At 47.2% G+C, this 13,347-nt stretch overlaps 1 protein-coding gene across 3 annotated transcripts in view; it reads left to right on the top strand.

Moving 5' to 3' along the window:
* The window catches only part of DNMT3A (DNA methyltransferase 3 alpha), a 125,161-nt gene that overhangs the window by 16,942 nt on the left and 94,872 nt on the right, over positions 1-13,347 (top strand). The window lies entirely within an intron of this gene.

Below are 13,347 nucleotides of genomic sequence, written 5' to 3'. Positions count from 1 at the left end.
TGATCATGTATGAAAATCATTGGTATCAGAGGTTTTCTAAATAACAGCCTTAGTGAATGTAATTCCCGTACTGTACAATTCACCCGCTGAGCATGTGCAATTCAATGGTTTTTAGTACATTCACCGGGTTGTGCAACCGTCACCACAGTCAATTTTCGAGCATTGTCATCAGGTTTCATAGGTTTGGTTTTTCTTTTGTTTTGGTTTATAATTTATTTGTTGTTATTGAGAGGCTTCAGAGGTTTTTGATTGAGGAAGCAATGTGTAGAAAATGTGCGGAGAGGCTGGGTTGGGAGGTAGAGACACCAGGGGCAGGAAGACTCATTACAAAATGACCACCAAGGTCTAGAGCTGTGGTAAAAGGGCTTGGAGGAGGTAGGGTGAAATGGAGAGGCCAAGGATCAGGTGCCTGAGGGAACATGGGACCAAGGGGGAAGGTGGAGCCTGAGTTCTCTGGGGTTTGGGCTCAGGCAGTAGAGCAGATGGCCGTGCCGTTTCCATACAGAGAGAAGCCAGGGGATAAGCGTGTGCTGCAGAGAACATGAGGAATCCTGCTCCAGAAGAGCAGGACTATGGATGATCATGGGTCATCTAGGTGGGATGTTCAGAAAGCAAGTAAAGATGGAGCCCCTTGTGGTAGGAGGCCTGTGTTAAGTCCAGATATCTCAGAGGAAGAGAATTTAGAGAAAAGCTGGAGGCGGAGTGTGACCCTTGAGGAGTCCCCACTTTGCAGTAGTGGGAGCAAGTTTGCGGGCCAGCCCAGGAGACAGCTGAGGAGCTGAGGATTGGGAGAGAACAAGGAGCAAATTGCGAGGAAGCCACGGAGGGCAGAGTATGGGAGAATCCACTTACCCACGAGCTTTCCAGAGGAGGGAGACTCTTGTTCACCCCAGTGCCTGGGTCGACAATGGCGCTCAATAAGTAACCGTTGAATGAGTGCTCAAACTAAGGAATGCTAAGCTGGAAAGGATGCTGAACAGAGCTCAAGGATCATGAGGATGGAAAAAGGCTCTATGAGGCCATGGGTAACTATATCAGTCAGGGTCCGTTCAGGAGACAAACTACATGGTAACTTGAATAGGGAAAGTTTAACATAAGGAATTATTAACTATAATAGGGGATTGGAGTAATGAGGGATTGATTATTAGGAAGTAAAGAGAATGCCAAAGAATATAGGAATAGCAGATATAAGAAACAGCAGCTATCCCTAAGCTTGAGCTAGGGTGCCCAAGGGAGAGCCTTCCCAGAGCTGAGATCTGGACGTCATTGGAGAAGGCACGGCGACAGTGCTATGGATGGCAGAGAAGTTGCTGTGGCACTTCATCGACAGAACTTGCTGGAAATTTGCCCTCTAGAACTTGTAGGAAATCTGTCATTTGGTTGCCGGGGAAAGTTATATATGGGGAGGTGTTTTATTAGAGGTACATACCTACGAAACGACTCGAGGGTCGTGCTGGGCGAAGATAACTGGCTGCTGCTGACTGCGAAACACGGCTAGAGCCAGGTGCTGGAGAAGCTGTCTGTGCTGCAGGAGCCTGATATTGGGGAAGCACCTTCACTGTAGGAGTGGGGCACGAGGCAAGCTACGTGCTATAGGAGCCAGCTGCTGGAGAAGCCAAGGCAATACAGGAGCAGGCAGTACAAGAGCTGGACACTAGGAAGCTGCAGGAGCTGGGTGCCGGGAAGCTGTACATGCTGCAGGAGCTGGGCACTGAAGAAGCTTCTGTGCTGCAGAAACCTGGCACTAGAGAAGCCACCTTCAGTGTAGGAGCTGGGTGCTGGGGAAGCTGCTTATGCTGCAAGAGGCAGATGCTGGAAGACTATCCAAGCTACAGGAGCTGGTGGCTGGAGAAGTTGCCAGCAATGCAGGAGCCTTCCAAAAGAGCACACCCCAACCAGGAAGGAAAACTTCCTCCTGAGATGTCTCTCCAGTGTGCTCTAACAAAAGTTAATGTAGTGCCAGATGGCAAAGGAAAAATATTTAAAGGGCCCAGTTCCATTTCCATAGAGCAGACGATGAAGGATGAATAAATTGGTTACTGGCACAGTCCACCTCTTTGGCTGCTCAGCTTCATTTGCACCCTTCTATACACATTTGAACTCCCGAACCAAAAAGTAACTCTATATTCCAACCTAGCAAGACACAGTTGTCCTTTTTACAACTGAAGAAGTTCTCACCCTTCATTCCAAATGAGGAGCCACAATAATCATTGTATCATTCACTGGCTATATTAATAACTTCTCAAATTTAGTCCTAGTCCCACATAATATTCTGTTATCTGAAGAAGAAATTATAAAGTTAACTTCCAACAACTTGTATATAAAATAATGGGAAGAAGGAGAAAAAAGTGTTTTTTATATACAAATAAACACACATATACATCAAGTAAATAGGAAATATGCAGAGCTCATTTCTGTAATTGGTCACAAGGCCATATTTGATATCTGTGGCTCCCTTCTTCCATTACCCATTCTGTATTTCTTACCCACTCAGTCAGAACCTCAGCTGGTCGGGGTTCTTTACCTGGTAAAGTGACCCAAACTTCATTCCCTAAGGATCTAACACCTCTGTTGCCCTGTGTCCTGTCCCTTCCTCCCTCCCTCCCTCCCTCCCTTCCTCTCTCTTTCATTGCTATTGTTTTCTATTACTTTTACTTTGGGGCATGGAAGTTCTAAGAGGCCTCTCAGAGAATCCCCTGGGTCTCAGAGATCATCCTTCTTGCCTCTACTGTGTAGCAGTAACCTGGCATTAAAAAAAAAAAAAACCTGTTGCCGTCGAGTTGATTCCAACTCATAGTGACCCTATAGGACAGAGTAGAACTGCCCCATACAGTTTCCAAGGAGTGCCTGGTGGATTTGAACTGCTGATCTTTTGGTTAGCAGCCAAGCTCTTAACCACTACAGCACAGCCTGGCATAAGGGGTCAAAACAGCAAGAGGGATTCTTATCTCCTAACAGAACCATTGTTGTGTCCTCTGATGGAAGGATTTTCCCTTTAGATGAAGATCTTCACAGTCTTTAGAGGCTTCAGAGGTATAGGGTAGGGGCACAGGGGCCGAATGCAGGGAGTAAGTGAAAAGGTTCTGGAGCTGGCAGGTGTGGATCGTTCTTTAGAGAAGTCTGGAAAAGTAGAGAAGCACACAGGTGTGGACTCTGAGCCACTGGGGAGGACATAATCAGGCCCACACTCATGGCTGCCAAAGACAGCAAGCCCAATGAGGGACCGTGTGGCTGATTGTTGCCAGGACTCAGTATGGTGGCCCTGTGTCCCTAACTCCTGGGGCCTGGGAAATCCCTCTGACTGCTCCACCACCTGCCTTGCAACACTTGGAAACTGGTGCTCCTTCTTTATGAAAGTCTTTGTTGATTCATTTTGGCTCCTGAGAACAACTTCAGCTCCTTAAGAATATCTATTTTGGGCATAAACCTTTTTTCTCCCTGCTTTTGGGGCTGTGTCATGGTAACCATTAGTATGAGCAGAGGAGTCTCAGCCAGGCTTATCTCTGCCAACGCGGCTGCCATAGTAGCCAAGATGGCATCAAGTTTGGTATGATCGTAAATGCTCTACTGGTGGTGCCAGGGGTGGAAATGCCATGATCTCTGGGATGGTGTGAGAGCCACAGTTGTCTTATTGTGACTCTGGAGCCAAGCAGATGGGCTTTGAGATGGGGGAAGAGGATGGCGGGATTGTTGGTCTGTTGCCAGTGGCTTTTGGTATTCTCTGAGCAGCTTGTGGTCTGGGTGAGAATGATATTGCTGAGATTCAGAGCAATGGCGTGATGATGGACATCTTGTTCCTGCTCTGAGAATGAGCAGTCAGAAAGTGGCACCCGGGACGCCCTTCCTGCCTCTCCACCTTAGCCAGCTGCGGTCTTGTGACTGAGAGGCAGTGGTGGGTGGGAAGATGCCTGGATGTCTCCCCTCGGCTCTCTTTGGACCCACAGCTTGCACCAGGTCTGGAGCTTATCACCACCCCAGCAGATGATTGGATGGCGTGGGGCACAGGATGGTTTCCTGCCTTCTGTAGGCCGCAGGACTCATAGGTGCCTGTATCCAAGGTCTAACGGGAAATTTGGCCATGAAGCCGTTTTCTGTGGGTTGGTGTCACACCAGGGGCACAGATTGCTGATCCTGAGCTGGTTCTGGGGCCTGTGCTTGCCATGTTTGCAAGGGCTCTGAAGTTAGACAGACCTGGACTCATAATTCCCCCCATACCTGGGCTACCTTGGAGAGGTGATAAACCTCTCCAAGCCTCCATTTCTTCTATACAATGGGCATTACAATAGTACTTACTTCCTACGATTGTTTTGAGGATTAAACGGGACAATGCGTATCCCTTCGCACAGCGCCTGGCACGTGATCCACCGATCTCGTAAATAGTTGAATGAATAAATGGATGAATCGTACCTGGATTGGACAAGACAGTGAGCTGTTGTTGTTGGCATTAGTGCTGTTGAGTTGGCCCCTGTCTCATGGCGACCCCATGTGTTACAGAATAGAACTGCTCTATTCTTGGCTGTAATCTGTATGGAAGCAGTTTGCCAGGCCTTTTCTCCGTGGAGATGCTGGGTGGGTTCAAACTGCCAACCTGACTACACCACCCAGACACTGACTACTGCGATTAAAAGATTGCACTGTCCTCCCTATGTCCCATAGCAGACAGGCCTAACAGAAAAGGGAGACTCATGAGAAACTTGTTTTCTGACCAATCCATGCTGAAAGTTAATATATCTGAAACGATCACATGCTAATTGTGAGAGATCATGATGGAGTGGAAAATGTGGGCATGAGATGTGACAGACCTGGATTTATATCTGGCTTTAACATTTACTAATGGTGTGACCTTGGGCAATTTTATTAACCTCTCTATACCTCATCTTTCTCATCTGGAAAATGGGCATAAAAATAGTACTCACTTCAAAGGGTTTGTGTGAGGTGTGAAGGTTAATGAGACATAGAATTGTAAAGCTCTATCCACAGGGCCTGACATATCGTAGGGCCTTAATGAACATGGGCCGCTGCTTGAATGATGTACATTTACAAGCACTCCAGGAATTTCAAGAAAGGAAAGAACACCATGGGCTGGATTAGGCAGGGCCTAATTGGTAAGATTTATTGAGTATTTTCTCAGTGCATTGTACTCTTGTAAGCACTTTTAATGCATTTCATTTTAATCCTCACAACTGCCCTTAAGGTGAGTACTACTATTTTCCCATTTTACAGGTGAGAAAACGGAGGCATAGTTTTGCCTCAGATCACACAGCTGATTAGTAATAAGGCCAGGATTGGAACAAGTGTGGCTGGTGTCCCACAATCATGCTCTTAACTATGCGCTCTGCTCCCTCCTAGGGAGATCTTCCTGAGATGGATGTTAGCGTCCGAGCCAGGATTGTGTTGGCACAAGTAACAGAATCCCCACTCACATCAAAGTAGTAAAAGTCTCATAAGGGGAGGTTCAGGGATGCCCCTGCCTCCAGGTACTGGTAGACAGTGACTAGACAGTGACTCCAACACTTCGTCCTGTACCTTTACCTCCTGGTTCTTTATTCTCAGGCAAACTGTCCCCACGTGGTGGGGATGACAGCAGCCAGCAGCTCCTGACTCACATCCTACCAGCTTAATACCTTTCCATAGCGTGGGTAAAAGGTTCCAGGAAGACCTCTGATTGGCCCTGTCTAGCCACATGCTCACTGCTCACTCTGTGGCCAGGGTGAGCAGTAGGGTCATCTCAATTACAGCCAAAATGTCATGAAAAGTGTTCCTCAGTGGAAGGGGGCAGGGGTAAACAAGATAGACTGAAACAACTAAAGTCTACTACAAGAAAGGTAGACTTCAGCTACAGGGAGGAAGGGCTTGCCACAGAGACAGCCAACTACCTTCCAGCAATTCAGATAGAGGAGTTGAGGTGGAGAGGAAGAGGCTCTCAATGGTGACAACATTGGGGCTGTTTTTGGTGAAGCCAGAATTTAGGTTGTGGGCAATTACAGTTTTGTGATTGGAAGAAGATAAATGTCTGTGGGCCCTTGTTGAGGTGGGACTGTGAGATGACAGTCTGGTGTGGTGCTGATCGGAGCAAGGTTGGAGAGAGACGGGGGCTGGTCTGCGTGGGCTGTGCTGATGAGGCGGAGCTGGTGAGGGAGGTGGTAGTAGTGTTGAGACAGTGTACGCAGTGGTGCTGGTGGGAGCTGACATGGCAGGGACAGTCTTGAGACTCCTGTGGGTGGTTGAGTTATGGGTCTTTGGTCTGATGTGGGGTTAGTGAATAAGCTGGGTTGTGGTCAGCGACGTAGGCGGCAATGACTTGCGCCGTGGCAGTTTGGGAGGAATGTAAAGAAGGTGCACCATGTGGTGTATGGGCTGGCCTTGGTGCAGACGATGGGTGTGGAGGATGAAACATTGCGGGTGGGGCCGGGGAGGGCAGTACCCCTTTTATAGTTGGTGGTGGAACTCTGTGTAGGTATGAGGAGCTGATAATGGCTTCTGTGGGATGCGATGGTTTCATAGAACGACAGAGTTGGAAGGACCTTAGCAATATAGTACAGCACCTATTTTATAGAAAGAGAAATGGTAGCCAAAGATAACCAGTTGGTATGTAAGCCCATCCCCATTCTGTCTTTTTAAAAATTAATTTTTATTTTCTCGAAGTGGTACACGCATATAACATAAGGAGTCAAATGGTACTAAAATGCTCGTAACACAATACAGTTATTCCTTGCCTACTCCTACCTTCTTCCCCTTCTCAGGTGCAACTACTTTCAATTCTTTTAACTGTTGCTTCTAGCAGTTCTACATCTCCATGTTTCTGAGCAATGTGCATATTTTTGATTTGCCCATTTTAGACATTTCCCATTGATTTTCTATTTAGAAGGTGAGAATTTAGCTCTCATACATGGCCAGCCCTTCTGTTTCCCAGCCCTCCTCCTAGCTGGTTTGGTGGCAGACAGAGTAATGGCCCCCCAAAGATGCCCATGTCCTAATCTCTAGAACCTGTGAATGTGTTACCTTACGTGGAAAAAGGTACTTTGCAGGTGTGATTAAGTTAAAGATCCTGAGATGGGAGTATTATCCGGGATTATCCGGGTGGGGCAGTATAATCACAAGGGTCCTTGTAAGTGAAGGAGGGCAGGGGAGTTAGAGAAGGGCCTGTGACATTGGAAGCTGTGGTGTGAGGTGAGAAAGATGTTGACCAGGCAACCTCTGGAATCCGGAAAAGGCAAGAAAATGGATTTTCCTCTAGAACCTCCACAAAGGAACACAGCCCTGCCAACACCTTATTTTGGACAACGAGAACCATTATGGACTTCTGAACTCTAGAACTATAAGAAAATAAATTTGTGTTGTTTTAAGCCACTAAGTAATTTGGGGCAGTGGTGACAGAAACCTAATACAACATGGACATACACAAACACACATGTATGTATGCGTGTATACACACATGTGTATTTGTTCAATCAGCATACAGTGTTTACATTATTATGCCCAAGGTAACTATTATTCACAGCTGAGCCTTGTAGTGTAATAAAATTGTTTCCTTTTTGTTTTAAATTTAATAATTACTTTGTTTTCTCATCTGCCTTGTTTTCTTTCTACTTCTTGCTCATTGCTACCACACTTTCTAATAGCTTTCAGTATAGCTTTCCATAAAGGGCAGTCACCAAACCAAACCTGTTGCCATAGATTCTGACTCACAGTGACCCTGTAGGATGGGGTAGAACTGCCCCATAGAGTTTCCAAGGAGCGGCTGGTGGATTCAAGCCGCCGACCTTTTTGGTTAGCAGCTGAGCTCTTAACCACTGCGCCACCAGGGCTCCAAGGGCAGTCACACCAGATAATGAATATTTCAGTTCCATTTTTTGAGTCATCCACTCTCCCTCTGGGCTGATTGCTCCATAGGCATGTTGTATGTTGTAGCTGAAGTTATGTGACCTCCTTTTGTGGTCATTGTTGGAATTTCTGTTGCCGGTCTCCTGGTTGGAGTCCCTGTTTTCTGGATCTCATGTCTTCTTCTTGCTTGGTTAATTCCCCTGTTTGGAGCACATCTTCCAGGACAGCTGTCCCTCAAGATCCAAATCCATTCAGTTCCTGAGTTCACATAGCAAGAGTGTGGACAGTGAGGGATACCTGTAGTTTTGTCAGGTTAAAAAGATGTATGTTTCAGCATCAGAGGCCACAGTGATGACAGCACTCAGTAGCCTGAGTCTGGAGCCACACTGCTCACATCTGAACAGGCTTCCTCTGTGGCTGGTGTCAGGTTGTCATCGTGCAGCCTCTTGTCACCATCATCCTAGAGATTCTCTTCCCTTCTCTCCATTGCTGGACCTTTTGTGTCTTAAAGGACATTTTCTCGTGGCTTCCTGAGAAAGGAGCATGAGACCTCATATGTCTGAAAATGTCTTTATTCTACTCTCACACCTAAATGATAATATGGGCAAGAATTCTAATTGGAAAATAATTTTTCTTAATTTTGAAAGCATTGCTCCTTTGTCTTCTTGTTTTCGCTATTAGTGTTGAAAAGTCTGAAGCCATTCTGGTTCCTGATCCTTTATATGTCACTGTTTTCTCCCTCTCTGGAAATTTGTAGGATCTTCTCTTTGTCCCAGTGTTCTGAAATTTCACAACGATGTGCCTTGGTATGCGGTGGTTTCCATCCATTGTGTTGGACATATGGTGGGCCTTTTCAACTGGGCAACTCATGTCTTTCAATTCTGGAAAATTCTCTTGAATTATTTCATTGATGATTTTCTCCCCTCTGTTTTTTTCTGTAACTCCTCTTATTCAGATGTGGAATCTTGTGGACCCATTCTCTAATTCTCTTTTCTTTCCTCTCCTGTTTTCTGTCTTGTATTCTTTTAATGTACCCCTTGGAGCCCTGGGGGTGCAGTGGTTAAGAGCTACGGCGAGCTATGGTTGCTAACCAAAGGTTGGTAGTTCGAATCCACCAGCTGCTCCTTGAAAACCCCATGGGCCAGTTCTACTCTCTTCTGTAGGGTCTCTATGAGTCAGAATTGACTCAACGACAAAGGGTTTTTTGGTTTCTGTTGAGTTTTGTATTTTTGCTGGCATGATTTTTATTCCTAGGAGATCTTTTTTGTTCTCTGGATATTCTTTTTTTAAATAGCATCATATCTTGTTCCATGGATGAAGTATCTTCTCTGTGCATAAAGTTCGTTTGTTCCAGGTTGGTTTTTTTTTTTTTTTTCCTAGGCGATTTATTTGTTGTGGTCTCTTTTCCCTGTTGGAGGCTTCCATCAGATGCCTGGTAGCCTTTGGTTGTCTGTTCAGGATTAAGAGCGGGGGACTAAAAAGCTGATTGGAAGCCTTGTACATGATGATGGGACATTTCCACTGACAGATTCACATTGGTTGACCTGAACGAGCCATTTTGACACCATTTTGATACTAATGCCAGTATCAGCATCCTTAGGCCTTTTCTCTTGAACTGATAAGTTTTTCCAGAGAAGAAGGTAAAGATCTGGCTGCCAGTGTTCTAGGAGCCCAGTGGGAGCAGAGCCCAGGGGACTCAATGTCAGCATTCAATACACCCATAATCCCCTTGGTTTTTGTATGTCAGCTTTGGTCTCGACTGTTCCAGTTGACTCTGTGCAAAGACTCATGTATGCTCTCCGGTGAGTAAACCTTCATACTGCTGGGAGGCAGATCTAGGGATTCTGTTCCTTTCATCCAGTCCTCTTTTTTTTCCACACACAGCCTCTTTACCCCTAGTCCCAGAGGTACTGGTCAATCGTGCCACGTATCTGTTAAGGACTCTGTGTTATAAATCAGCTTCTATACACTGCTGTCTGAAACTTGGCTGTCACAAGCCTGCTTTCCAGATTCCAAAATTTTGTTTGTAGTATCTCCTCTCCTGTTTAGCCCAATCTCATGATTTTACATCTTGTTAAAAAATCTTTCTGCTGAGTTTTAAATTGGACTTCTAAACCCCATTGCCATTGAGTCTGTACAAGGTTGCAGAATTTGGAATGCATATTCAAACTCCGAATTCATTTCCCACAACAGTTTTGTAATTGAAGTAGGGATGACAGTGACCATGTCAGTTGTGATACCAAGACATTTTCATGATGGGATTCCTTAAAAAAAAAAAAAAGAAGTTTAATTAAGCTATTTATTTATTTTTATTGTGCTTTAGGTGAAAGTTTACAGCACAAATTAGTTTCTCATTGAACAATACACATACTGTTTTGTGACGTTGGTTGCCAACCCCGTGCTAGATCAACACTCTTCTCAACCTTGGATTCCCCATTTCCATTCATCCAGCTTTCCTGTCCCCTCCTGTCTTTTCGTCCTTGCCCCTGGGCTGGTATGCCCAGTTAGTTTTGTATACATGGTTGAGCTACGTGTATTATTGTTTGTTTTATGGGCCTGTCTAATCTTTGGCTGAAGATTGAACGTTAGGAGTGACTTCAATACTGAGCAGGGTATCCAGGGGCCATACTCTTGATGTTTCCTCAGCCTCTGTCAGACCAGTAAGTCTGGCCTTTTATTTGTGTGTTTGAATTTTGTTCTACATTTTTCCCTGCTCTGTCCAGGACCATCTATTGTGATCCCTGTCAGAACAGTTGGTGGTGGTAGCTGGGCACCATCTAGTTTTGCTAGACTTCATATAGTGGAGGCTGTGGTAGTTGTGGTCCATTAGTCTTTTGGACTGATCTTTCCCTTGTGTCTTTGATTTTCTTCATTCTCTATTGCTCCAGATGGGTGGGACCAGTAGACATATCTTATGTGGCTGCAAAAAAAAACTATTTTTTAAGTAATTCGTGTTCACTGTGGAGATGAAAATATAAAGAAGAAATAAAAGCTGCTTGTCATTGTGGTAGGGTTCTTGGCAAGGATTTTTGGTGGTGGCGGTGGTGGTGGTTTTGTGGTGCAGCCCTTGGCATGGCTGATGAGATGCCACACTTCTGGGAGCAGCATGGCGGTGCTTGTTGAAGGACTGGCCGAGGTGAACACTTGCCACTGTGCTGAGACTGCGGGCCCAGAGGCAGACCACTCCATTGGCAAGGTTGCTTGAGAGACAAGTGACACTTCTAAAGGCAGGTGGGAAGCACTGTGTCAAGCCTTGGGGCCACAGCCACCAGATTGGGTCCCCTGGAGAATATGGCCTGCCCAGCCGTAAACTGGATGATTTAGGACGATGCTAGAGGACTCTGAGGGCCACTCACTGCCAGTGCTGGTCATTGGGTAACCCAAAGGGACCAGAGTCTGACCCAGGCCAGCTGTGTTGTCTTTGAGGACAGTTTATGGAGCTCAGATGTTAGAGTCTTAGGTGGAGGAAGAAGAAAGAACATTTCCAGTTCTTTCCTGGGTGTCTGCCCTCTGGTCAGCTCCCTGTAATGTTCTGCTGTTCCCTGCTGCTTCCTTCCTCTCCCTTCTGGGACCCAAAGGTTCTCTGAAAGTATTTTTTCTCACAGCATGTCTGGTGGCACAGCTGCCACCTGGGTGTTTCTAGGTCTCAGGGCAGTGTTGAAACAAGCATCTGGCAAAGGGGTCTCTTGATCTTATATCTTTATGTGCCTGAGTCTCCAGGGACTCCACTTTGGGGCTCCTGAAGATGTCCCACCCATGCCTGCCCCTGCGAGAGTTTCCCTCCTGTTTGCCCTTGGGGCCTCTACCGGGGCCTCCCCAGACTTGTTTTCTTATAGCAGCTTGGTCCCTCAGAGCTAGAGGAGATCTTATAGATCTATTCCAACTAGTTCCAGCTAGTCCAACTCTCCTGTTTTACTGATAAGGAAACTGAGGGCCAGACAAGCCCAAGTCAGGACTAGAACACATATCTGCAGACTCCAGGGTCAGTGCTCTTTCCAGCCTGGCTCTGCCTCTCTTACCTTCTGTAGGTTTTGATTTGGGGGTGATTGGGATACATGAGAGTCTCTGAGTGATGAAAACTGTTAATACACTTGACTGCTAACTGAAAGGTTGGCAGTTCAAGTCCTCCTAGAGGTGCCTCAGAAGAAAAGCCTGGCCATCTGCTTCTGAAAAATCAGACATTGAAAACCCTAGGGGCACAGTTCTATTCTGACACACATGGGGTCTCCATGAGTCAGAATCTACTCGAGAGTAACTATTTTTGGCGGGGAGAGAGTGTTTGTGGTAACAAACAGGGAGTGGATTTGAGGAAGAGTCCCCGGCTGATACTGGATGGATGTGGATAGAATGTCCCACCCAGGCGTCCTCTTGCGAGCAGCTCAGACTTAGGCATCATTGCTGGTCAGATCAGTTCTCTGCTGGGCTCTCCACAGTTGTTTCTGTGGGGTGGTGTAAGCTGGGGGACAAGGCTTCATAGAGAAGCCCTCAAAGCATTTCAGGCAGAGATATGGGTTCAAGCCTCTGCTTTGACATTAGAATATGGACAAGTCCAATTTTTTTGAGCCCTGATTCAGCTGTAGACCAGGAAGAGAAGTAGTTGCTGCCCAGATGAGGCCTGCGTGCCACATGGAGCCACTCTCTGTTGGCACCTACACTGTTGTGTATTTGGCAGCAAACCCATGGAGCCTAGCACTGTGCTCAGCTTAGAGGTGCCGGAAATAAGATGCTTTACACCCGGGGTTCCCTTAGGCTCACCTGTGGGGCGCTAGCCCTTTCAGCTTGTCGGTTAATGACAGCTCCCGCTGTCCCAGCTCTAAGAAGGGGCCTCCAGGACCTCAGAGGCACCCACCTCCCAGATGGTTAACTCCCTGGGGAAGGGGCTGGGCCTGTGGAGACCTGAGTCTGTGCTGTTAGGCTCCTGGTTTTCCAGGAAACCTGGCTGAGGGGGATGGGAGAAGAAACTCAAAGAGGGGAGCAGAACCAGGAACTGGAAGAGGAAGGGTGTGGGTGGGCCCAGATCCAGCCTGCCTCCCACTCTCCTCCTGCCAGTCTGCTGGGGGCGGAGGGGGGCATCTGGCACTCTGATGCAGGGGCTTGGCCAACTTTGCCTCCTGGGGAGGGGGCACAGGAGAGCTGTCCCACTCAGTGGGAGGGGTTGAAGCAGCAACACCCCTGCCCCCACCCCCAGCTGAGGGGTGGGCTTTGTTATTCCACTGGCTCAAGGCCCATACCTGGGGCAGGGAGGAAGAAAAGCCCCCAAATCCAGCTGTGTGGGTTTGGAGGCCCCTCTCAAGCCCACTGGTCCCCATGGGGACTGGTCCATGGGAGTGGGGGGGGAGGTGGGGGTTTGAGTATGGCATGGCCGTGGTCTCTCCTGCCCAGGGCGTCCTTTTGAGAGGGCGGCACAAATCAGGCCTTCAGCCTGGCCACAGCTTCAGTTCAGACCTCAGCTTCCTGCGGGCTCAGGCGCAGGTCCTGAAGTGCAGTGACATTCATTTCACTACATCCTGTGACTGCTGCTCA

Source organism: Loxodonta africana, chromosome 12 (genome assembly GCF_030014295.1).
Source record: "Loxodonta africana isolate mLoxAfr1 chromosome 12, mLoxAfr1.hap2, whole genome shotgun sequence".
Lineage (NCBI taxonomy): Eukaryota > Metazoa > Chordata > Mammalia > Proboscidea > Elephantidae > Loxodonta > Loxodonta africana.
The sequence above is the reverse complement of the archived record's forward strand: the minus strand, read 5'-3'. Positions and strand labels throughout refer to the sequence as shown.